The 24,545-nt window shown below is 51.4% G+C and overlaps 4 non-coding genes across 4 annotated transcripts; all 4 read left to right on the forward strand.

Moving 5' to 3' along the window:
• The first annotated feature begins 1,029 nt into the window (after positions 1 to 1,029).
• Positions 1,030 to 1,111, forward strand: TRNAL-AAG (transfer RNA leucine (anticodon AAG)). The gene has a single exon. It is a non-coding gene; the product is annotated as a tRNA-Leu (tRNA).
• An 11,549-nt stretch (positions 1,112 to 12,660) lies between these two features.
• TRNAL-AAG (transfer RNA leucine (anticodon AAG)) lies at positions 12,661 to 12,742 on the forward strand. Its single transcript has one exon. It is a non-coding gene; the product is annotated as a tRNA-Leu (tRNA).
• A 4,297-nt stretch (positions 12,743 to 17,039) lies between these two features.
• Positions 17,040 to 17,121, forward strand: TRNAL-AAG (transfer RNA leucine (anticodon AAG)). Its single transcript has one exon. It is a non-coding gene; the product is annotated as a tRNA-Leu (tRNA).
• Positions 17,122 to 24,314: 7,193 nt separating this feature from the next.
• On the forward strand, positions 24,315 to 24,396 carry TRNAL-AAG (transfer RNA leucine (anticodon AAG)). Its single transcript has one exon. It is a non-coding gene; the product is annotated as a tRNA-Leu (tRNA).
• Positions 24,397 to 24,545: the final 149 nt, after the last annotated feature.

The raw sequence follows: 24,545 nt of genomic DNA on the forward strand, positions 1-24,545 counted from the left end.
GATCCCAGGTGTGATGTATCACCAGGAGAGGCTGAGATGAGAGTAAGGGTTCACGCGTGTGCCCGGACCAAGGTTAATGATGGGATTAGAGCTAGGGTTAGATGCAGGGAAAGAGTGAGAGTTATAATTAGGGATAAAGCTAACAGGTGATCATTACTCGTCATGTAACATGATGCAAAGGGTCACAAGAGGAACTGATTCAGGGTTACAATTTGGACTTCGCAGACAACAGGAGCACTAAATGGTGCTGAGGGGGACTCAATAAAGCGGACCGGCCGCCTAATGTAAGCAATTGTGCACAAATATTGTACGATGACTAGCGTTGCCGGTGCTTTTTTCTGAAAGAGTCAGTTCCTGGCACCCATTCCCTACTTGACTCAACCTAATCTTCAAGAATATTTGTCAAGAACTAAAAAAAATCCAGAACAGGTTTAACCTCCCGGTCTCCCGCGTGACAGGCGGGGATACTGACCACTATACTAACGAGGAGACGTGAGGGCATGAAATGAACAGCTGCTGATGTCTGCACAGCATCCAGCGACCACCTAGATGGCCTAGGGGGTCTCATTTTCCCCCGTCAAACGGCTTGCCCGATCTAAGGCTAATTTCTTTCTTTTTATCGGCACCAGGCTTAAAACTCAGTTTAAGGTGATCGTTCCGGGCTATGTTTGACTCCAGAGTTGAACCTGTCATCCCGCCTTTCCTCAGCAAATCAAGCTACCCATCTCAAGTCTCATGAGCTGAGGACGGCAAAGTCCCTGTGGGCTTAGGACAGTCAAAGAAACCCCTGGGCTGCATGCTAAGCCCCTTTTCGGCTTCACTTTCCGAAACCTGCCCCAGCTTGCGATTCGTTTTTTTCTCACTTCTTGCCCCCATCTCCCACCTTGCCTCATGGTCTCCCCTCCTCTGCGCACCTGACAGTTTGCCTGCCCTTCCACTGCCTGTCTCCAGACTTTCCAAGGAGAAAAGGCAAAGCACTAAAGTGGGCCGGGCAACGGGTCAAGTTCCGCTTTCGGCGGCTAGCAGGAAGGTAGCGTGGCCGAGCGGTCTAAGGCGCTGGATTAAGGCTCCAGTCTCTTCGGAGGCGTGGGTTCAAATCCCACCGCTGCCACTTTTCCTGGCCTTGCATTTTAAAGAAGAACGTAACGTTGACCTCTTCCTTCATTAGTGCCACCTCTGTCGCAATGAGCAAGCGGATGGTATGCCACACCCTGCAGGAAAAAGGTTTCGCTTCTGACGTCTTGCTTTTCTGGACATCCAGCCTCAAGATTCCCATCTGGAACGGCGCTCCCTGCTGCTTTGTGAAGGCTTGCTGCAAGAGCCTTCGAAACCCAGGAGCTCTTGCGTTGAGCTGTGACGCGTCCTGGGAAGACCTCCCGTTGCAGCGGAATGAGCCCCACTTCCAGGGCGTGCTGGTAGCAAATTTCCCACAGCCCACAGGGAGCAAACGATCCCAGGTGTGATGTATCACCAGGAGAGGCTGAGATGAGAGTAAGGGTTCACGCGTGTGCCCGGACCAAGGTTAATGATGGGATTAGAGCTAGGGTTAGATGCAGGGAAAGAGTGAGAGTTATAATTAGGGATAAAGCTAACAGGTGATCATTACTCGTCATGTAACATGATACAAAGGGTCACAAGAGGAACTGATTCAGGGTTACAATTTGGACTTCGCAGACAACAGGAGCACTAAATGGTGCTGAGGGGGACTCAATAAAGCGGACCGGCCGCCTAATGTAAGCAATTGTGCACAAATATTGTACGATGACTAGCGTTGCCGGTGCTTTTTTCTGAAAGAGTCAGTTCCTGGCACCCATTCCCTACTTGACTCAACCTAATCTTCAAGAATATTTGTCAAGAACTAAAAAAAATCCAGAAAAGGTTTAACCTCCCCGTCGGTCTCCCGCGTGACAGGCGGGGATACTGACCACTATACTAACGAGGAGACGTGAGGGCATGAAATGAACAGCTGCTGATGTCTGCACAGCATCCAGCGACCACCTAGATGGCCTAGGGGGTCTCATTTTCCCCCGTCAAACGGCTTGCCCGATCTAAGGCTAATTTCTTTCTTTTTATCGGCACCAAGCTTAAAACTCAGTTTAAGGTGATCGTTCCGGGCTATGTTTGACTCCAGAGTTGAACCTGTCATCCCGCCTTTCCTCAGCAAATCAAGCTACCCATCTCAAGTCTCATGAGCTGAGGACGGCAAAGTCCCTGTGGGCTTAGGACAGTCAAAGAAACCCCTGGGCTGCATGCTAAGCCCCTTTTCGGCTTCACTTTCCGAAACCTGCCCCAGCTTGCGATTCGTTTTTTTCTCACTTCTTGCCCCCATCTCCCACCTTGCCTCATGGTCTCCCCTCCTCTGCGCACCTGACAGTTTGCCTGCCCTTCCACTGCCTGTCTCCAGACTTTCCAAGGAGAAAAGGCAAAGCACTAAAGCGGGCCGGGCAACGGGTCAAGTTCCGCTTTCGGCGGCTAGCAGGAAGGTAGCGTGGCCGAGCGGTCTAAGGCGCTGGATTAAGGCTCCAGTCTCTTCGGAGGCGTGGGTTCAAATCCCACCACTGCCACTTTTCCTGGCCTTGCATTTTAAAGAAGAACGTAACGTTGACCTCTTCCTTCATTAGTGCCACCTCTGTCGCAATGAGCAAGCGGATGGTATGCCACACCCTGCAGGAAAAAGGTTTCGCTTCTGACGTCTTGCTTTTCTGGACATCCAGTCTCAAGTTTCCCATCTGGAACGGCGCTCCCTGCTGCTTTGTGAAGGCTTGCTGCAAGAGCCTTCGAAACCCAGGAGCTCTTGCGTTGAGCTGTGACGCGTCCTGGGAAGACCTCCCGTTGCAGCGGAATGAGCCCCACTTCCAGGGCGTGCTGGTAGCAAATTTCCCACAGCCCACAGGGAGCAAACGATCCCAGGTGTGATGTATCACCAGGAGAGGCTGAGATGAGAGTAAGGGTTCACGCGTGTGCCCGGACCAAGGTTAATGATGGGATTAGAGCTAGGGTTAGATGCAGGGAAAGAGTGAGAGTTATAATTAGGGATAAAGCTAACAGGTGATCATTACTCGTCATGTAACATGATACAAAGGGTCACAAGAGGAACTGATTCAGGGTTACAATTTGGACTTCGCAGACAACAGGAGCACTAAATGGTGCTGAGGGGGACTCAATAAAGCGGACCGGCCGCCTAATGTAAGCAATTGTGCACAAATATTGTACGATGACTAGCGTTGCCGGTGCTTTTTTCTGAAAGAGTCAGTTCCTGGCACCCATTCCCTACTTGACTCAACCTAATCTTCAAAAATATTTGTCAAGAACTAAAAAAAATCCAGAAAAGGTTTAACCTCCCCGTCGGGGAGGTCTCCCGCGTGACAGGCGGGGATACTGACCACTATACTAACGAGGAGACGTGAGGGCATGAAATGAACAGCTGCTGATGTCTGCACAGCATCCAGCGACCACCTAGATGGCCTAGGGGGTCTCATTTTCCCCCGTCAAACGGCTTGCCCGATCTAAGGCTAATTTCTTTCTTTTTATCGGCACCAGGCTTAAAAATCAGTTTAAGGTGATCGTTCAGGGCTATGTTTGACTCCAGAGTTGAACCTGTCATCCCGCCTTTCCTCAGCAAATCAAGCTACCCATCTCAAGTCTCATGAGCTGAGGACGGCAAAGTCCCTGTGGGCTTAGGACAGTCAAAGAAACCCCTGGGCTGCATGCTAAGCCCCTTTTCGGCTTCACTTTCCGAAACCTGCCCCAGCTTGCGATTCGTTTTTTTCTCACTTCTTGCCCCCATCTCCCACCTTGCCTCATGGTCTCCCCTCCTCTGCGCACCTGACAGTTTGCCTGCCCTTCCACTGCCTGTCTCCAGACTTTCCAAGGAGAAAAGGCAAAGCACTAAAGCGGGCCGGGCAACGGGTCAAGTTCCGCTTTCGGCGGCTAGCAGGAAGGTAGCGTGGCCAAGCGGTCTAAGGCGCTGGATTAAGGCTCCAGTCTCTTCAGAGACGTGGGTTCAAATCCCACCACTGCCACTTTTCCTGGCCTAGCATTTTAAAGAAGAACGTAACGTTGACCTCTTCCTTCATTAGTGCCACCTCTGTCGCAATGAGCAAGCGGATGGTATGCCACACCCTGCAGGAAAAAGGTTTCGCTTCTGACGTCTTGCTTTTCTGGACATCCAGTCTCAAGTTTCCCATCTGGAACGGCGCTCCCTGCTGCTTTGTGAAGGCTTGCTGCAAGAGCCTTCGAAACCCAGGAGCTCTTGCGTTGAGCTGTGACGCGTCCTGGGAAGACCTCCCGTTGCAGCGGAATGAGCCCCACTTCCAGGGCGTGCTGGTAGCAAATTTCCCACAGCCCACAGGGAGCAAACGATCCCAGGTGTGATGTATCACCAGGAGAGGCTGAGATGAGAGTAAGGGTTCACGCGTGTGCCCGGACCAAGGTTAATGATGGGATTAGAGCTAGGGTTAGATGCAGGGAAAGAGTGAGAGTTATAATTAGGGATAAAGCTAACAGGTGATCATTACTCGTCATGTAACATGATACAAAGGGTCACAAGAGGAACTGATTCAGGGTTACAATTTGGACTTCGCAGACAACAGGAGCACTAAATGGTGCTGAGGGGGACTCAATAAAGCGGACCGGCCGCCTAATGTAAGCAATTGTGCACAAATATTGTACGATGACTAGCGTTGCCGGTGCTTTTTTCTGAAAGAGTCAGTTCCTGGCACCCATTCCCTACTTGACTCAACCTAATCTTCAAGAATATTTGTCAAGAACTAAAAAAAATCCAGAAAAGGTTTAACCTCCCGGTCTCCCGCGTGACAGGCGGGGATACTGACCACTATACTAACGAGGAGACGTGAGGGCATGAAATGAACAGCTGCTGATGTCTGCACAGCATCCAGCGACCACCTAGATGGCCTAGGGGGTCTCATTTTCCCCCGTCAAACGGCTTGCCCGATCTAAGGCTAATTTCTTTCTTTTTATCGGCACCAGGCTTAAAACTCAGTTTAAGGTGATCGTTCCGGGCTATGTTTGACTCCAGAGTTGAACCTGTCATCCCGCCTTTCCTCAGCAAATCAAGCTACCCATCTCAAGTCTCATGAGCTGAGGACGGCAAAGTCCCTGTGGGCTTAGGACAGTCAAAGAAACCCCTGGGCTGCATGCTAAGCCCCTTTTCGGCTTCACTTTCCGAAACCTGCCCCAGCTTGCGATTCGTTTTTTTCTCACTTCTTGCCCCCATCTCCCACCTTGCCTCATGGTCTCCCCTCCTCTGCGCACCTGACAGTTTGCCTGCCCTTCCACTGCCTGTCTCCAGACTTTCCAAGGAGAAAAGGCAAAGCACTAAAGCGGGCCGGGCAACGGGTCAAGTTCCGCTTTCGGCGGCTAGCAGGAAGGTAGCGTGGCCGAGCGGTCTAAGGCGCTGGATTAAGGCTCCAGTCTCTTCGGAGGCGTAGGTTCAAATCCCACCGCTGCCACTTTTCCTGGCCTTGCATTTTAAAGAAGAACGTAACGTTGACCTCTTCCTTCATTAGTGCCACCTCTGTCGCAATGAGCAAGCGGATGGTATGCCACACCCTGCAGGAAAAAGGTTTCGCTTCTGACGTCTTGCTTTTCTGGACATCCAGTCTCAAGTTTCCCATCTGGAACGGCGCTCCCTGCTGCTTTGTGAAGGCTTGCTGCAAGAGCCTTCGAAACCCAGGAGCTCTTGCGTTGAGCTGTGACACGTCCTGGGAAGACCTCCCGTTGCAGCGGAATGAGCCCCACTTCCAGGGCGTGCTGGTAGCAAATTTCCCACAGCCCACAGGGAGCAAACGATCCCAGGTGTGATGTATCACCAGGAGAGGCTGAGATGAGAGTAAGGGTTCACGCGTGTGCCCGGACCAAGGTTAATGATGGGATTAGAGCTAGGGTTAGATGCAGGGAAAGAGTGAGAGTTATAATTAGGGATAAAGCTAACAGGTGATCATTACTCGTCATGTAACATGATACAAAGGGTCACAAGAGGAACTGATTCAGGGTTACAATTTGGACTTCGCAGACAACAGGAGCACTAAATGGTGCTGAGGGGGACTCAATAAAGCGGACCGGCCGCCTAATGTAAGCAATTGTGCACAAATATTGTACGATGACTAGCGTTGCCGGTGCTTTTTTCTGAAAGAGTCAGTTCCTGGCACCCATTCCCTACTTGACTCAACCTAATCTTCAAGAATATTTGTCAAGAACTAAAAAAAATCCAGAAAAGGTTCTCCCGCGTGACAGGCGGGGATACTGACCACTATACTAACGAGGAGACGTGAGGGCATGAAATGAACAGCTGCTGATGTCTGCACAGCATCCAGCGACCACCTAGATGGCCTAGGGGGTCTCATTTTCCCCCGTCAAACGGCTTGCCCGATCTAAGGCTAATTTCTTTCTTTTTATCGGCACCAGGCTTAAAACTCAGTTTAAGGTGATCGTTCCGGGCTATGTTTGACTCCAGAGTTGAACCTGTCATCCCGCCTTTCCTCAGCAAATCAAGCTACCCATCTCAAGTCTCATGAGCTGAGGACGGCAAAGTCCCTGTGGGCTTAGGACAGTCAAAGAAACCCCTGGGCTGCATGCTAAGCCCCTTTTCGGCTTCACTTTCCGAAACCTGCCCTAGCTTGCGATTCGTTTTTTTCTCACTTCTTGCCCCCATCTCCCACCTTGCCTCATGGTCTCCCCTCCTCTGCGCACCTGACAGTTTGTCTGCCCTTCCACTGCCTGTCTCCAGACTTTCCAAGGAGAAAAGGCAAAGCACTAAAGCGGGCCGGGCAACGGGTCAAGTTCCGCTTTCGGCGGCTAGCAGGAAGGTAGCGTGGCCAAGCGGTCTAAGGCGCTGGATTAAGGCTCCAGTCTCTTCGGAGGCGTGGGTTCAAATCCCACCGCTGCCACTTTTCCTGGCCTTGCATTTTAAAGAAGAACGTAACGTTGACCTCTTCCTTCATTAGTGCCACCTCTGTCACAATGAGCAAGCGGATGGTATGCCACACCCTGCAGGAAAAAGGTTTCGCTTCTGACGTCTTGCTTTTCTGGACATCCAGTCTCAAGTTTCCCATCTGGAATGGCGCTCCCTGCTGCTTTGTGAAGGCTTGCTGCAAGAGCCTTCGAAACCCAGGAGCTCTTGCGTTGAGCTGTGACACGTCCTGGGAAGACCTCCCGTTGCAGCGGAATGAGCCCCACTTCCAGGGCGTGCTGGTAGCAAATTTCCCACAGCCCACAGGGAGCAAACGATCCCAGGTGTGATGTATCACCAGGAGAGGCTGAGATGAGAGTAAGGGTTCACGCGTGTGCCCGGACCAAGGTTAATGATGGGATTAGAGCTAGGGTTAGATGCAGGGAAAGAGTGAGAGTTATAATTAGGGATAAAGCTAACAGGTGATCATTACTCGTCATGTAACATGATACAAAGGGTCAGAAGAGGAACTGATTCAGGGTTACAATTTGGACTTCGCAGACAACAGGAGCACTAAATGGTGCTGAGGGGGACTCAATAAAGCGGACCGGCCGCCTAATGTAAGCAATTGTGCACAAATATTGTACGATGACTAGCGTTGCCGGTGCTTTTTTCTTAAAGAGTCAGTTCCTGGCACCCATTCCCTACTTGACTCAACCTAATCTTCAAGAATATTTGTCAAGAACTAAAAAAAATCCAGAAAAGGTTTAACCTCCGAACCCCGGTCTCCCGCGTGACAGGCGGGGATACTGACCACTATACTAACGAGGAGACGTGAGGGCACGAAATGAACAGCTGCTGATGTCTGCACAGCATCCAGCGACCACCTAGATGGCCTAGGGGGTCTCATTTTCCCCCGTCAAACGGCTTGCCCGATCTAAGGCTAATTTCTTTCTTTTTATCGGCACCAGGCTTAAAACTCAGTTTAAGGTGATCGTTCCGGGCTATGTTTGACTCCAGAGTTGAACCTGTCATCCCGCCTTTCCTCAGCAAATCAAGCTACCCATCTCAAGTCTCATGAGCTGAGGACGGCAAAGTCCCTGTGGGCTTAGGACAGTCAAAGAAACCCCTGGGCTGCATGCTAAGCCCCTTTTCGGCTTCACTTTCCGAAACCTGCCCCAGCTTGCGATTCGTTTTTTTCTCACTTCTTGCCCCCATCTCCCACCTTGCCTCATGGTCTCCCCTCCTCTGCGCACCTGACAGTTTGCCTGCCCTTCCACTGCCTGTCTCCAGACTTTCCAAGGAGAAAAGGCAAAGCACTAAAGCGGGCCGGGCAACGGGTCAAGTTCCGCTTTCGGCGGCTAGCAGGAAGGTAGCGTGGCCGAGCGGTCTAAGGCGCTGGATTAAGGCTCCAGTCTCTTCGGAGGCGTAGGTTCAAATCCCACCGCTGCCACTTTTCCTGGCCTTGCATTTTAAAGAAGAACGTAACGTTGACCTCTTCCTTCATTAGTGCCACCTCTGTCGCAATGAGCAAGCGGATGGTATGCCACACCCTGCAGGAAAAAGGTTTCGCTTCTGACGTCTTGCTTTTCTGGACATCCAGTCTCAAGTTTCCCATCTGGAACGGCGCTCCCTGCTGCTTTGTGAAGGCTTGCTGCAAGAGCCTTCGAAACCCAGGAGCTCTTGCGTTGAGCTGTGATGCGTCCTGGGAAGACCTCCCGTTGCAGCGGAATGAGCCCCACTTCCAGGGCGTGCTGGTAGCAAATTTCCCACAGCCCACAGGGAGCAAACGATCCCAGGTGTGATGTATCACCAGGAGAGGCTGAGATGAGAGTAAGGGTTCACGCGTGTGCCCGGACCAAGGTTAATGATGGGATTAGAGCTAGGGTTAGATGCAGGGAAAGAGTGAGAGTTATAATTAGGGATAAAGCTAATAGGTGATCATTACTCGTCATGTAACATGATACAAAGGGTCAGAAGAGGAACTGATTCAGGGTTACAATTTGGACTTCGCAGACAACAGGAGCACTAAATGGTGCTGAGGGGGACTCAATAAAGCGGACCGGCAGCCTAATGTAAGCAATTGTGCACAAATATTGTACGATGACTAGCGTTGCCGGTGCTTTTTTCTGAAAGAGTCAGTTCCTGGCACCCATTCCCTACTTGACTCAACCTAATCTTCAAGAATATTTGTCAAGAACTAAAAAAAATCCAGAAAAGGTTTAACCTCCCCGTCGGGGAATTCAACCCCGGTCTTCCTGACAGGCGGGGATACTGACCACTATACTAACGAGGAGACGTGAGGGCATGAAATGAACAGCTGCTGATGTCTGCACAGCATCCAGCGACCACCTAGATGGCCTAGGGGGTCTCATTTTCCCCCGTCAAACGGCTTGCCCGATCTAAGGCTAATTTCTTTCTTTTTATCGGCACCAGGCTTAAAACTCAGTTTAAGGTGATCGTTCCGGGCTATGTTTGACTCCAGAGTTGAACCTGTCATCCCGCCTTTCCTCAGCAAATCAAGCTACCCATCTCAAGTCTCATGAGCTGAGGACGGCAAAGTCCCTGTGGGCTTAGGACAGTCAAAGAAACCCCTGGGCTGCATGCTAAGCCCCTTTTCGGCTTCACTTTCCGAAACCTGCCCCAGCTTGCGATTCGTTTTTTTCTCACTTCTTGCCCCCATCTCCCACCTTGCCTCATGGTCTCCCCTCCTCTGCGCACCTGACAGTTTGCCTGCCCTTCCACTGCCTGTCTCCAGACTTTCCAAGGAGAAAAGGCAAAGCACTAAAGCGGGCCGGGCAACGGGTCAAGTTCCGCTTTCGGCGGCTAGCAGGAAGGTAGCGTGGCCGAGCGGTCTAAGGCGCTGGATTAAGGCTCCAGTCTCTTCGGAGGCGTAGGTTCAAATCCCACCGCTGCCACTTTTCCTGGCCTTGCATTTTAAAGAAGAACGTAACGTTGACTTCTTCCTTCATTAGTGCCACCTCTGTCGCAATGAGCAAGCGGATGGTATGCCACACCCTGCAGGAAAAAGGTTTCGCTTCTGACGTCTTGCTTTTCTGGACATCCAGTCTCAAGTTTCCCATCTGGAACGGCGCTCCCTGCTGCTTTGTGAAGGCTTGCTGCAAGAGCCTTCGAAACCCAGGAGCTCTTGCGTTGAGCTGTGACGCGTCCTGGGAAGACCTCCCGTTGCAGCGGAATGAGCCCCACTTCCAGGGCGTGCTGGTAGCAAATTTCCCACAGCCCACAGGGAGCAAACGATCCCAGGTGTGATGTATCACCAGGAGAGGCTGAGATGAGAGTAAGGGTTCACGCGTGTGCCCGGACCAAGGTTAATGATGGGATTAGAGCTAGGGTTAGATGCAGGGAAAGAGTGAGAGTTATAATTAGGGATAAAGCTAACAGGTGATCATTACTCGTCATGTAACATGATACAAAGGGTCAGAAGAGGAACTGATTCAGGGTTACAATTTGGACTTCGCAGACAACAGGAGCACTAAATGGTGCTGAGGGGGACTCAATAAAGCGGACCGGCCGCCTAATGTAAGCAATTGTGCACAAATTTTGTACGATGACTAGCGTTGCCGGTGCTTTTTTCTGAAAGAGTCAGTTCCTGGCACCCATTCCCTACTTGACTCAACCTAATCTTCAAGAATATTTGTCAAGAACTAAAAAAAATCCAGAAAAGGTTTAACCTCCCCGTCGGGTCTCCCGCGTGACAGGCGGGGATACTGACCACTATATTAACGAGGAGACGTGAGGGCACGAAATGAACAGCTGCTGATGTCTGCACAGCATCCAGCGACCACCTAGATGGCCTAGGGGGTCTCATTTTCCCCCGTCAAACGGCTTGCCCGATCTAAGGCTAATTTCTTTCTTTTTATCGGCACCAGGCTTAAAACTCAGTTTAAGGTGATCGTTCCGGGCTATGTTTGACTCCAGAGTTGAACCTGTCATCCCGCCTTTCCTCAGCAAATCAAGCTACCCATCTCAAGTCTCATGAGCTGAGGACGGCAAAGTCCCTGTGGGCTTAGGACAGTCAAAGAAACCCCTGGGCTGCATGCTAAGCCCCTTTTCGGCTTCACTTTCCGAAACCTGCCCCAGCTTGCGATTCGTTTTTTTCTCACTTCTTGCCCCCATCTCCCACCTTGCCTCATGGTCTCCCCTCCTCTGCGCACCTGACAGTTTGCCTGCCCTTCCACTGCCTGTCTCCAGACTTTCCAAGGAGAAAAGGCAAAGCACTAAAGCGGGCCGGGCAACGGGTCAAGTTCCGCTCTCGGCGGCTAGCAGGAAGGTAGCGTGGCCGAGCGGTCTAAGGCGCTGGATTAAGGCTCCAGTCTCTTCGGAGGCGTGGGTTCAAATCCCACCACTGCCACTTTTCCTGGCCTTGCATTTTAAAGAAGAACGTAACGTTGACCTCTTCCTTCATTAGTGCCACCTCTGTCGCAATGAGCAAGCGGATGGTATGCCACACCCTGCAGGAAAAAGGTTTCGCTTCTGACGTCTTGCTTTTCTGGACATCCAGTCTCAAGTTTCCCATCTGGAACGGCGCTCCCTGCTGCTTTGTGAAGGCTTGCTGCAAGAGCCTTCGAAACCCAGGAGCTCTTGCGTTGAGCTGTGACGCGTCCTGGGAAGACCTCCCGTTGCAGCGGAATGAGCCCCACTTCCAGGGCGTGCTGGTAGCAAATTTCCCACAGCCCACAGGGAGCAAACGATCCCAGGTGTGATGTATCACCAGGAGAGGCTGAGATGAGAGTAAGGGTTCACGCGTGTGCCCGGACCAAGGTTAATGATGGGATTAGAGCTAGGGTTAGATGCAGGGAAAGAGTGAGAGTTATAATTAGGGATAAAGCTAACAGGTGATCATTACTCGTCATGTAACATGATACAAAGGGTCACAAGAGGAACTGATTCAGGGTTACAATTTGGACTTCGCAGACAACAGGAGCACTAAATGGTGCTGAGGGGGACTCAATAAAGCGGACCGGCCGCCTAATGTAAGCAATTGTGCACAAATATTGTACGATGACTAGCGTTGCCGGTGCTTTTTTCTGAAAGAGTCAGTTCCTGGCACCCATTCCCTACTTGACTCAACCTAATCTTCAAGAATATTTGTCAAGAACTAAAAAAAATCCAGAAAAGGTTTAACCTCCCCGTCGGGGAATGGTCTCCCGCGTGACAGGCGGGGATACTGACCACTATACTAACGAGGACACGTGAGGGCATGAAATGAACAGCTGCTGATGTCTGCACAGCATCCAGCGACCACCTAGATGGCCTAGGGGGTCTCATTTTCCCCCGTCAAACGGCTTGCCCGATCTAAGGCTAATTTCTTTCTTTTTATCGGCACCAGGCTTAAAACTCAGTTTAAGGTGATCGTTCCGGGCTATGTTTGACTCCAGAGTTGAACCTGTCATCCCGCCTTTCCTCAGCAAATCAAGCTACCCATCTCAAGTCTCATGAGCTGAGGACGGCAAAGTCCCTGTGGGCTTAGGACAGTCAAAGAAACCCCTGGGCTGCATGCTAAGCCCCTTTTCGGCTTCACTTTCCGAAACCTGCCCCAGCTTGCGATTCGTTTTTTTCTCACTTCTTGCCCCCATCTCCCACCTTGCCTCATGGTCTCCCCTCCTCTGCGCACCTGACAGTTTGCCTGCCCTTCCACTGCCTGTCTCCAGACTTTCCAAGGAGAAAAGGCAAAGCACTAAAGCGGGCCGGGAAACGGGTCAAGTTCCGCTTTCGGCAGCTAGCAGGAAGGTAGCGTGGCCGAGCGGTCTAAGGCGCTGGATTAAGGCTCCAGTCTCTTCGGAGGCGTGGGTTCAAATCCCACCGCTGCCACTTTTCCTGGCCTTGCATTTTAAAGAAGAACGTAACGTTGACCTCTTCCTTCATTAGTGCCACCTCTGTCGCAATGAGCAAGCGGATGGTATGCCACACCCTGCAGGAAAAAGGTTTCGCTTCTGACGTCTTGCTTTTCTGGACATCCAGCCTCAAGTTTCCCATCTGGAACGGCGCTCCCTGCTGCTTTGTGAAGGCTTGCTGCAAGAGCCTTCGAAACCCAGGAGCTCTTGCGTTGAGCTGTGACGCGTCCTGGGAAGACCTCCCGTTGCAGCGGAATGAGCCCCACTTCCAGGGCGTGCTGGTAGCAAATTTCCCACAGCCCACAGGGAGCAAACGATCCCAGGTGTGATGTATCACCAGGAGAGGCTGAGATGAGAGTAAGGGTTCACGCGTGTGCCCGGACCAAGGTTAATGATGGGATTAGAGCTAGGGTTAGATGCAGGGAAAGAGTGAGAGTTATAATTAGGGATAAAGCTAACAGGTGATCATTACTCGTCATGTAACATGATACAAAGGGTCAGAAGAGGAACTGATTCAGGGTTACAATTTGGACTTCGCAGACAACAGGAGCACTAAATGGTGCTGAGGGGGACTCAATAAAGCGGACCGGCAGCCTAATGTAAGCAATTGTGCACAAATATTGTACGATGACTAGCGTTGCCGGTGCTTTTTTCTGAAAGAGTCAGTTCCTGGCACCCATTCCCTACTTGACTCAACCTAATCTTCAAGAATATTTGTCAAGAACTAAAAAAAATCCAGAAAAGGTTTAACCTCCCCGTCGGGGAATTCAACCCCGGTCTTCCTGACAGGCGGGGATACTGACCACTATACTAACGAGGAGACGTGAGGGCATGAAATGAACAGCTGCTGATGTCTGCACAGCATCCAGCGACCACCTAGATGGCCTAGGGGGTCTCATTTTCCCCCGTCAAACGGCTTGCCCGATCTAAGGCTAATTTCTTTCTTTTTATCGGCACCAGGCTTAAAACTCAGTTTAAGGTGATCGTTCCGGGCTATGTTTGACTCCAGAGTTGAACCTGTCATCCCGCCTTTCCTCAGCAAATCAAGCTACCCATCTCAAGTCTCATGAGCTGAGGACGGCAAAGTCCCTGTGGGCTTAGGACAGTCAAAGAAACCCCTGGGCTGCATGCTAAGCCCCTTTTCGGCTTCACTTTCCGAAACCTGCCCCAGCTTGCGATTCGTTTTTTTCTCACTTCTTGCCCCCATCTCCCACCTTGCCTCATGGTCTCCCCTCCTCTGCGCACCTGACAGTTTGCCTGCCCTTCCACTGCCTGTCTCCAGACTTTCCAAGGAGAAAAGGCAAAGCACTAAAGCGGGCCGGGCAACGGGTCAAGTTCCGCTTTCGGCGGCTAGCAGGAAGGTAGCGTGGCCGAGCGGTCTAAGGCGCTGGATTAAGGCTCCAGTCTCTTCGGAGGCGTAGGTTCAAATCCCACCGCTGCCACTTTTCCTGGCCTTGCATTTTAAAGAAGAACGTAACGTTGACTTCTTCCTTCATTAGTGCCACCTCTGTCGCAATGAGCAAGCGGATGGTATGCCACACCCTGCAGGAAAAAGGTTTCGCTTCTGACGTCTTGCTTTTCTGGACATCCAGTCTCAAGTTTCCCATCTGGAACGGCGCTCCCTGCTGCTTTGTGAAGGCTTGCTGCAAGAGCCTTCGAAACCCAGGAGCTCTTGCGTTGAGCTGTGACGCGTCCTGGGAAGACCTCCCGTTGCAGCGGAATGAGCCCCACTTCCAGGGCGTGCTGGTAGCAAATTTCCCACAGCCCACAGGGAGCAAACGATCCCAGGTGTGATGTATCACCAGGAGAGGCTGAGATGAGAGTAAGGGTTCACGCGTGTGCCCGGACCAAGGTTAATGATGGGATTAGAGCTAGGGTTAGATGCAGGGAAAGAGTGAGAGTTATAATTAGGGATAAAGCTAACAGGTGATCATTACTCGTCATGTAACATGATACAAAGGGTCAGAAGAGGAACTGATTCAGGGTTACAATTTGGACTTCGCAGACAACAGGAGCACTAAATGGTGCTGAGGGGGACTCAATAAAGCGGACCGGCCGCCTAATGTAAGCAATTGTGCACAAATTTTGTACGATGACTAGCGTTGCCGGTGCTTTTTTCTGAAAGAGTCAGTTCCTGGCACCCATTCCCTACTTGACTCAACCTAATCTTCAAGAATATTTGTCAAGAACTAAAAAAAATCCAGAAAAGGTTTAACCTCCCCGTCGGGTCTCCCGCGTGACAGGCGGGGATACTGACCACTATACTAACGAGGAGACGTGAGGGCACGAAATGAACAGCTGCTGATGTCTGCACAGCATCCAGCGACCACCTAGATGGCCTAGGGGGTCTCATTTTCCCCCGTCAACCGGCTTGCCCGATCTAAGGCTAATTTCTTTCTTTTTATCGGCACCAGGCTTAAAACTCAGTTTAAGGTGATCGTTCCGGGCTATGTTTGACTCCAGAGTTGAACCTGTCATCCCGCCTTTCCTCAGCAAATCAAGCTACCCATCTCAAGTCTCATGAGCTGAGGACGGCAAAGTCCCTGTGGGCTTAGGACAGTCAAAGAAACCCCTGGGCTGCATGCTAAGCCCCTTTTCGGCTTCACTTTCCGAAACCTGCCCCAGCTTGCGATTCGTTTTTTTCTCACTTCTTGCCCCCATCTCCCACCTTGCCTCATGGTCTCCCCTCCTCTGCGCACCTGACAGTTTGCCTGCCCTTCCACTGCCTGTCTCCAGACTTTCCAAGGAGAAAAGGCAAAGCACTAAAGCGGGCCGGGCAACGGGTCAAGTTCCGCTTTCGGCGGCTAGCAGGAAGGTAGCGTGGCCGAGCGGTCTAAGGCGCTGGATTAAGGCTCCAGTCTCTTCGGAGGCGTGGGTTCAAATCCCACCACTGCCACTTTTCCTGGCCTTGCATTTTAAAGAAGAACGTAACGTTGACCTCTTCCTTCATTAGTGCCACCTCTGTCGCAATGAGCAAGCGGATGGTATGCCACACCCTGCAGGAAAAAGGTTTCGCTTCTGACGTCTTGCTTTTCTGGACATCCAGTCTCAAGTTTCCCATCTGGAACGGCGCTCCCTGCTGCTTTGTGAAGGCTTGCTGCAAGAGCCTTCGAAACCCAGGAGCTCTTGCGTTGAGCTGTGACGCGTCCTGGGAAGACCTCCCGTTGCAGCGGAATGAGCCCCACTTCCAGGGCGTGCTGGTAGCAAATTTCCCACAGCCCACAGGGAGCAAACGATCCCAGGTGTGATGTATCACCAGGAGAGGCTGAGATGAGAGTAAGGGTTCACGCGTGTGCCCGGACCAAGGTTAATGATGGGATTAGAGCTAGGGTTAGATGCAGGGAAAGAGTGAGAGTTATAATTAGGGATAAAGCTAACAGGTGATCATTACTCGTCATGTAACATGATACAAAGGGTCACAAGAGGAACTGATTCAGGGTTACAATTTGGACTTCGCAGACAACAGGAGCACTAAATGGTGCTGAGGGGGACTCAATAAAGCGGACCGGCCGCCTAATGTAAGCAATTGTGCACAAATATTGTACGATGACTAGCGTTGCCGGTGCTTTTTTCTGAAAGAGTCAGTTCCTGGCACCCATTCCCTACTTGACTCAACCTAATCTTCAAGAATATTTGTCAAGAACTAAAAAAAATCCAGAAAAGGTTTAACCTCCCCGTCGGGGAATGGTCTCCCGCGTGACAGGCGGGGATACTGACCACTATACTAACGAGGACACGTGAGGGCATGAAATGAACAGCTGCTGATGTCTGCACAGCATCCAGCGACCACCTAGATGGCCTAGGGGGTCTCATTTTCCCCCGTCAAACGGCTTGCCCGATCTAAGGCTAATTTCTTTCTTTTTATCGGCACCAGGCTTAAAACTCAGTTTAAGGTGATCGTTCCGGGCTATGTTTGACTCCAGAGTTGAACCTGTCATCCCGCCTTTCCTCAGCAAATCAAGCTACCCATCTCAAGTCTCATGAGCTGAGGACGGCAAAGTCCCTGTGGGCTTAGGACAGTCAAAGAAACCCCTGGGCTGCATGCTAAGCCCCTTTTCGGCTTCACTTTCCGAAACCTGCCCCAGCTTGCGATTCGTTTTTTTCTCACTTCTTGCCCCCATCTCCCACCTTGCCTCATGGTCTCCCCTCCTCTGCGCACCTGACAGTTTGCCTGCCCTTCCACTGCCTGTCTCCAGACTTTCCAAGGAGAAAAGGCAAAGCACTAAAGCGGGCCGGGAAACGGGTCAAGTTCCGCTTTCGGCGGCTAGCAGGAAGGTAGCGTGGCCGAGCGGTCTAAGGCGCTGGATTAAGGCTCCAGTCTCTTCGGAGGCGTGGGTTCAAATCCCACCGCTGCCACTTTTCCTGGCCTTGCATTTTAAAGAAGAACGTAACGTTGACCTCTTCCTTCATTAGTGCCACCTCTGTCGCAATGAGCAAGCGGATGGTATGCCACACCCTGCAGGAAAAAGGTTTCGCTTCTGACGTCTTGCTTTTCTGGACATCCAGCCTCAAGTTTCCCATCTGGAACGGCGCTCCCTGCTGCTTTGTGAAGGCTTGCTGCAAGAGCCTTCGAAACCCAGGAGCTCTTGCGTTGAGCTGTGACGCGTCCTGGGAAGACCTCCCGTTGCAGCGGAATGAGCCCCACTTCCAGGGCGTGCTGGTAGCAAATTTCCCACAGCCCACAGGGAGCAAACGATCCCAGGTGTGATGTATCACCAGGAGAGGCTGAGATGAGAGTAAGGGTTCACGCGTGTGCCCGGACCAAGGTTAATGATGGGATTAGAGCTAGGGTTAGATGCAGGGAAAGAGTGAGAGTTATAATTAGGGATAAAGCTAACAGGTGATCATTACTCGTCATGTAACATGATACAAAGGGTCAGAAGAGGAACTGATTCAGGGTTACAATTTGGACTTCGCAGACAACAGGAGCACTAAATGGTGCTGAGGGGGACTCAATAAAGCGGACCGGCCGCCTAATGTAAGCAATTGTGCACAAATATTGTACGATGACTAGCGTTGCCGGTGCTTTTTTCTGAAAGAGTCAGTTCCTGGCACCCATTCCCTACTTGACTCAACCTAATCTTCAAGAATATTTGTCAAGAACTAAAAAAAATCCAGAAAAGGTTTAACCTCCCCGTCGGGGAATTGAACCCCGGATACTGACCACTATACTAACGAGGAGACGTGAGGGCATGAAATGAACAGCTGCTGATGTCTGCACAGCATCCAGCGACCACCTAGATGGCCTAGGGGGTCTCATTTTCCCCCGTCAAACGGCTTGCCCGATCTAAGGCTAATTTCTTTCTTTTTATCGGCACCAGGCTTAAAAATCAGTTTAAGGTGATCGTTCAGGGCTATGTTTGACTCCAGAGTTGAACCTGTCATCCCGCCTTTCCTCAGCAAATCAAGCTACCCATCTCAAGTCTCATGAGCTGAGGACGGCAAAGTCCCTGTGGGCTTAGGACAGTCAAAGAAACCCCTGGGCTGCATGCTAAGCCCCTTTTCGGCTTCACTTTCCGAAACCTGCCCCAGCTTGCGATTCGTTTTTTTCTCACTTCTTGCCCCCATCTCCCACCTTGCCTCATGGTCTCCCCTCCTCTGCGCACCTGACAGTTTGCCTGCCCTTCCACTGCCTGTCTCCAGACTTTCCAAGGAGAAAAGGCAAAGCACTAAAGCGGGCCGGGCAACGGGTCAAGTTCCGCTTTCGGCGGATAGCAGGAAGGTAGCGTGGCCGAGCGGTCTAAGGCGCTGGATTAAGGCTCCAGTCTCTTCAGAGACGTGGGTTCAAATCCCACCACTGCCACTTTTCCTGGCCTTGCATTTTAAAGAAGAACGTAACGTTGACCTCTTCCTTCATTAGTGCCACCTCTGTCGCAATGAGCAAGCGGATGGTATGCCACACCCTGCAGGAAAAAGGTTTCGCTTCTGACGTCTTGCTTTTCTGGACATCCAGTCTCAAGTTTCCCATCTGGAACGGTGCTCCCTGCTGCTTTGTGAAGGCTTGCTGCAAGAGCCTTCGAAACCCAGGAGCTCTTGCGTTGAGCTGTGACGCGTCCTGGGAAGACCTCCCGTTGCAGCGGAATGAGCCCCACTTCCAGGGCGTGCTGGTAGCAAATTTCCCACAGCCCACAGGGAGCAAACGATCCCAGGTGTGATGTATCACCAGGAGAGGCTGAGATGAGAGTAAGGGTTCACGCGTGTGCCCGGACCAAGGTTAATGATGGGATTAGAGCTAGGGTTAGATGCAGGGAAAGAGTGAGAGTTATAATTAGGGATAAAGCTAACAGGTGATCATTACTCGTCATGTAACATGATACAAAGGGTCACAAGAGGAACTGATTCAGGGTTACAATTTGGACTTCACAGACAACAGGAGCACTAAATGGTGCTGAGGGGGACTCAATAAAGCGGACCGGCCGCCTAATGTAAGCAATTGTGCACAAATATTGTACGATGACTAGCGTTGCCGGTGCTTTTTTCTGAAAGAGTCAGTTCCTGGCACCCATTCCCTACTTGACTCAACCTAATCTTCAAGAATATTTGTCAAGAACTAAAAAAAATCCAGAAAAGGTTTAACCTCCCGGTCTCCCGCGTGACAGGCGGGGATACTGACCACTATACTAACGAGGAGACGTGAGGGCATGAAATGAACAGCTGCTGATGTCTGCACAGCATCCAGCGACCACCTAGATGGCCTAGGGGGTCTCATTTTCCCCCGTCAAACGGCTTGCCCGATCTAAGGCTAATTTCTTTCTTTTTATCGGCACCAGGCTTAAAACTCAGTTTAAGGTGATCGTTCCGGGCTATGTTTGACTCCAGAGTTGAACCTGTCATCCCGCCTTTCCTCAGCAAATCAAGCTACCCATCTCAAGTCTCATGAGCTGAGGACGGCAAAGTCCCTGTGGGCTTAGGACAGTCAAAGAAACCCCTGGGCTGCATGCTAAGCCCCTTTTCGGCTTCACTTTCCGAAACCTGCCCCAGCTTGCGATTCGTTTTTTTCTCACTTCTTGCCCCCATCTCCCACCTTGCCTCATGGTCTCCCCTCCTCTGCGCACCTGACAGTTTGCCTGCCCTTCCACTGCCTGTCTCCAGACTTTCCAAGGAGAAAAGGCAAAGCACTAAAGCGGGCCGGGCAACGGGTCAAGTTCCGCTTTCGGCGGCTAGCAGGAAGGTAGCGTGGCCGAGCGGTCTAAGGCGCTGGATTAAGGCTCCAGTCTCTTCGGAGGCGTAGGTTCAAATCCCACCGCTGCCACTTTTCCTGGCCTTGCATTTTAAAGAAGAACGTAACGTTGACCTCTTCCTTCATTAGTGCCACCTCTGTCGCAATGAGCAAGCGGATGGTATGCCACACCCTGCAGGAAAAAGGTTTCGCTTCTGACGTCTTGCTTTTCTGGACATCCAGTCTCAAGTTTCCCATCTGGAACGGCGCTCCCTGCTGCTTTGTGAAGGCTTGCTGCAAGAGCCTTCGAAACCCAGGAGCTCTTGCGTTGAGCTGTGATGCGTCCTGGGAAGACCTCCCGTTGCAGCGGAATGAGCCCCACTTCCAGGGCGTGCTGGTAGCAAATTTCCCACAGCCCACAGGGAGCAAACGATCCCAGGTGTGATGTATCACCAGGAGAGGCTGAGATGAGAGTAAGGGTTCACGCGTGTGCCCGGACCAAGGTTAATGATGGGATTAGAGCTAGGGTTAGATGCAGGGAAAGAGTGAGAGTTATAATTAGGGATAAAGCTAACAGGTGATCATTACTCGTCATGTAACATGATACAAAGGGTCAGAAGAGGAACTGATTCAGGGTTACAATTTGGACTTCGCAGACAACAGGAGCACTAAATGGTGCTGAGGGGGACTCAATAAAGCGGACCGGCCGCCTAATGTAAGCAATTGTGCACAAATATTGTACGATGACTAGCGTTGCCGGTGCTTTTTTCTGAAAGAGTCAGTTCCTGGCACCCATTCCCTACTTGACTCAACCTAATCTTCAAGAATATTTGTCAAGAACTAAAAAAAATCCAGAAAAGGTTTAACCTCCCCGTCGGGGAATTGAACCCCGGTCTCCCTGACAGGCGGGGTTACTGACCACTATACTAACGAGGAGACGTGAGGGCATGAAATGAACAGCTGCTGATGTCTGCACAGCATCCAGCGACCACCTAGATGGCCTAGGGGGTCTCATTTTCCCCCGTCAAACGGCTTGCCCGATCTAAGGCTAATTTCTTTCTTTTTATCGGCACCAGGCTTAAAACTCAGTTTAAGGTGATCGTTCCGGGCTATGTTTGACTCCAGAGTTGAACCTGTCATCCCGCCTTTCCTCAGCAAATCAAGCTACCCATCTCAAGTCTCATGAGCTGAGGACGGCAAAGTCCCTGTGGGCTTAGGACAGTCAAAGAAACCCCTGGGCTGCATGCTAAGCTCCTTTTCGGCTTCACTTTCCGAAACCTGCCCCAGCTTGCGATTCGTTTTTTTCTCACTTCTTGCCCCCATCTCCCACCTTGCCTCATGGTCTCCCCTCCTCTGCGCACCTGACAGTTTGCCTGCCCTTCCACTGCCTGTCTCCAGACTTTCCAAGGAGAAAAGGCAAAGCACTAAAGCGGGCCGGGCAACGGGTCAAGTTCCGCTTTCGGCAGCTAGCAGGAAGGTAGCGTGGCCGAGCGGTCTAAGGCGCTGGATTAAGGCTCCAGTCTCTTCGGAGGCGTAGGTTCAAATCCCACCGCTGCCACTTTTCCTGGCCTTGCATTTTAAAGAAGAACGTAACGTTGACTTCTTCCTTCATTAGTGCCACCTCTGTCGCAATGAGCAAGCGGATGGTATGCCACACCCTGCAGGAAAAAGGTTTCGCTTCTGACGTCTTGCTTTTCTGGACATCCAGTCTCAAGTTTCCCATCTGGAACGGCGCTCCCTGCTGCTTTGTGAAGGCTTGCTGCAAGAGCCTTCGAAACCCAGGAGCTCTTGCGTTGAGCTGTGACGCGTCCTGGGAAGACCTCCCGTTGCAGCGGAATGAGCCCCACTTCCAGGGCGTGCTGGTAGCAAATTTCCCACAGCCCACAGGGAGCAAACGATCCCAGGTGTGATGTATCACCAGGAGAGGCTGAGATGAGAGTAAGGGTTCACGCGTGTGCCCGGACCAAGGTTAATGATGGGATTAGAGCTAGGGTTAGATGCAGGGAAAGAGTGAGAGTTATAATTAGGGATAAAGCTAACAGGTGATCATTACTCGTCATGTAACATGATACAAATGGTCAGAAGAGGAACTGATTCAGGGTTACAATTTGGACTTCGCAGACAACAGGAGCACTAAATGGTGCTGAGGGGGACTCAATAAAGCGGACCGGCCGCCTAATGTAAGCAATTGTGCACAAATATTGTACGATGACTAGCGTTGCCGGTGCTTTTTTCTGAAAGAGTCAGTTCCTGGCACCCATTCCCTACTTGACTCAACCTAATCTTCAAGAATATTTGTCAAGAACTAAAAAAAATCCAGAAAAGGTTTAACCTCCCCGTCGGGTCTCCCGCGTGACAGGCGGGGATACTGACCACTATACTAACGAGGAGACGTGAGGGCACGAAATGAACAGCTGCTGATGTCTGCACAGCATCCAGCGACCACCTAGATGGCCTAGGGGGTCTCATTTTCCCCCGTCAAACGGCTTGCCCGATCTAAGGCTAATTTCTTTCTTTTTATCGGCACCAGGCTTAAAACTCAGTTTAAGGTGATCGTTCCGGGCTATGTTTGACTCCAGAGTTGAACCTGTCATCCCGCCTTTCCTCAGCAAATCAAGCTACCCATCTCAAGTCTCATGAGCTGAGGACGGCAAAGTCCCTGTGGGCTTAGGACAGTCAAAGAAACCCCTGGGCTGCATGCTAAGCCCCTTTTCGGCTTCACTTTCCGAAACCTGCCCCAGCTTGCGATTCGTTTTTTTCTCACTTCTTGCCCCCATCTCCCACCTTGCCTCATGGTCTCCCCTCCTCTGCGCACCTGACAGTTTGCCTGCCCTTCCACTGCCTGTCTCCAGACTTTCCAAGGAGAAAAGGCAAAGCACTAAAGCGGGCCGGGCAACGGGTCAAGTTCCGCTTTCGGCGGCTAGCAGGAAGGTAGCGTGGCCGAGCGGTCTAAGGCGCTGGATTAAGGCTCCAGTCTCTTCGGAGGCGTGGGTTCAAATCCCACCACTGCCACTTTTCCTGGCCTTGCATTTTAAAGAAGAACGTAACGTTGACCTCTTCCTTCATTAGTGCCACCTCTGTCGCAATGAGCAAGCGGATGGTATGCCACACCCTGCAGGAAAAAGGTTTCGCTTCTGACGTCTTGCTTTTCTGGACATCCAGTCTCAAGTTTCCCATCTGGAACGGCGCTCCCTGCTGCTTTGTGAAGGCTTGCTGCAAGAGCCTTCGAAACCCAGGAGCTCTTGCGTTGAGCTGTGACGCGTCCTGGGAAGACCTCCCGTTGCAGCGGAATGAGCCCCACTTCCAGGGCGTGCTGGTAGCAAATTTCCCACAGCCCACAGGGAGCAAACGATCCCAGGTGTGATGTATCACCAGGAGAGGCTGAGATGAGAGTAAGGGTTCACGCGTGTGCCCGGACCAAGGTTAATGATGGGATTAGAGCTAGGGTTAGATGCAGGGAAAGAGTGAGAGTTATAATTAGGGATAAAGCTAACAGGTGATCATTACTCGTCATGTAACATGATACAAAGGGTCACAAGAGGAACTGATTCAGGGTTACAATTTGGACTTCGCAGACAACAGGAGCACTAAATGGTGCTGAGGGGGACTCAATAAAGCGGACCGGCCGCCTAATGTAAGCAATTGTGCACAAATATTGTACGATGACTAGCGTTGCCGGTGCTTTTTTCTGAAAGAGTCAGTTCCTGGCACCCATTCCCTACTTGACTCAACCTAATCTTCAAGAATATTTGTCAAGAACTAAAAAAAATCCAGAAAAGGTTTAACCTCCCCGTCGGGGAATGGTCTCCCGCGTGACAGGCGGGGATACTGACCACTATACTAACGAGGAGACGTGAGGGCATGAAATGAACAGCTGCTGATGTCTGCACAGCATCCAGCGACCACCTAGATGGCCTAGGGGGTCTCATTTTCCCCCGTCAAACGGCTTGCCCGATCTAAGGCTAATTTCTTTCTTTTTATCGGCACCAGGCTTAAAACTCAGTTTAAGGTGATCGTTCCGGGCTATGTTTGACTCCAGAGTTGAACCTGTCATCCCGCCTTTCCTCAGCAAATCAAGCTACCCATCTCAAGTCTCATGAGCTGAGGACGGCAAAGTCCCTGTGGGCTTAGGACAGTCAAAGAAACCCCTGGGCTGCATGCTAAGCCCCTTTTCGGCTTCACTTTCCGAAACCTGCCCCAGCTTGCGATTCGTTTTTTTCTCACTTCTTGCCCCCATCTCCCACCTTGCCTCATGGTCTCCCCTCCTCTGCGCACCTGACAGTTTGCCTGCCCTTCCACTGCCTGTCTCCAGACTTTCCAAGGAGAAAAGGCAAAGCACTAAAGCGGGCCGGGCAACGGGTCAAGTTCCGCTTTCGGCGGCTAGCAGGAAGGTAGCGTGGCCGAGCGGTCTAAGGCGCTGGATTAAGGCTCCAGTCTCTTCGGAGGCGTGGGTTCAAATCCCACCGCTGCCACTTTTCCTGGCCTTGCATTTTAAAGAAGAACGTAACGTTGACCTCTTCCTTCATTAGTGCCACCTCTGTCGCAATGAGCAAGCGGATGGTATGCCACACCCTGCAGGAAAAAGGTTTTGCTTCTGACGTCTTGCTTTTCTGGACATCCA

This window comes from Ambystoma mexicanum, unplaced genomic scaffold, assembly GCF_040938575.1.
Source record: "Ambystoma mexicanum isolate Mex_15411 unplaced genomic scaffold, UKY_AmexF1_1 Mex_scaf89, whole genome shotgun sequence".
NCBI lineage: Eukaryota > Metazoa > Chordata > Amphibia > Caudata > Ambystomatidae > Ambystoma > Ambystoma mexicanum.